This window comes from Austrofundulus limnaeus, unplaced genomic scaffold (assembly GCF_001266775.1).
Source record: "Austrofundulus limnaeus strain Quisiro unplaced genomic scaffold, Austrofundulus_limnaeus-1.0 Scaffold58, whole genome shotgun sequence".
Classification (NCBI taxonomy): Eukaryota; Metazoa; Chordata; class Actinopteri; order Cyprinodontiformes; family Rivulidae; genus Austrofundulus; species Austrofundulus limnaeus.
In genome coordinates this window covers 675,925-677,278 of record NW_013952460.1, presented here as the reverse complement: position 1 = coordinate 677,278, position 1,354 = coordinate 675,925, and the positions used below count along the sequence as shown (strand labels likewise).

The 1,354-nt window shown below is 29.5% G+C and overlaps 1 protein-coding gene across 1 annotated transcript in view; it reads left to right on the top strand.

Annotated features, from left to right (window-relative positions):
* avpr2b.1 (arginine vasopressin receptor 2b, tandem duplicate, 1) overlaps positions 1 to 1,354 on the top strand; it is a 6,138-nt gene that overhangs the window by 1,846 nt on the left and 2,938 nt on the right. The gene's annotated exons all lie outside the window — the stretch shown is intronic.

Here is a 1,354-nt window from a genome sequence, read left to right as displayed (position 1 = left end):
TTTATACAAGATTGGAGTGGATTTGGCTATTTTTGTTCTTTAGTGATTTATGTGAGGTCTCAATGTCAGTTTTTCATTAATAATGATACCCAAAAACTTCACCTCACTGACTCTACAGATCTCAACATCAACTTTAAACGCAACATTGACAGTTCTTTTTTCTATTACTAAATATTTAAMTTGTTTTATCAAATTTTAATAATTTCTTAATTTGAAACCAATTTTGTATTTTTACAAATTCATTTCCAACATCCATTCTATATCTTTCCCCAAACAAAAAAAAGGTAGTATCATCTGCAAATAAAACACTTTTTAAAACCCTCAACACATTTACCAAATCATTGACATATAAAGAAACAACTTTGGTCCAAGCGTAGAACCATGAGGAACTCCACATGTGATGTTAGAGTTCAGATCTTATTTTATTTGTTTAAAAAAACTGTTTCCTGTTTTTCAGACAATGCTGGTCCTCTAATGCCATATTTATTTATTTAGTTTGGTCAGTAGTGTCAAAGGCTTTCTTTAAATCCACAAAAACACTAACACGGTACTGTTGTTATTTGTTCAATCAATTCCATGAGAGTCATTGATGTTGATTTATTAACTCTAAAACTATATTGATTTTTACTTCAAATATGTTTTTTATCAATAAATACATCTAATCGAGTCACTAGTAAATCAATGTTTAATTTAAAGTTGATGGTGTTGACATTTATAAAGTCAGTGAGATGAAGTTTTTGAGTGTCATCATTAATGAAAAGCTGACATGGAAACCTAACATAAATTATTTAAGAAGAAAAACCYCAAAATGTATTGCAGTATTGCATAATGTAAGAGTTATTCAATAATAAAGCACTGTTTATGTTGTATAATGCAATAATTGTTCCACACTTAATCTATTGTATTGATGTTTGGGGAAAAGCATGTTAAACAATTACAAATCCAGTTTTTGTTTTGCAGAAAAGAGCCATAGGAATTATTACAAGAAATCATTACAATCACCKATCAAACTCATTGTTCCATCAGTTGAAGTTATTGAAATTCTCTGATTTGGTTGATCATAGTATTTTGTCAGTTAGGGATCGTAAAAACACATTACCTTCAAACATCCAATTACGTTTTGTTAAAAGAAAGAGTTGTTACAATCTGATGTGGATAGATGTTTGTGAGACCTAAAATTAGAACCAGTTTGAGGGAACGGAGAACTTTAATCCAAGGAATAAGATGGAATAATCTGGAAGATGGTGTTAAAAACGTCAAATTAATGGGTGTATTTAAGAGAATGATAAAGCTTAGTCTGTTGGAGATATATGTAATGTGTATTTATACAAGTTGTTGCTCAAGGAGTTAAAAT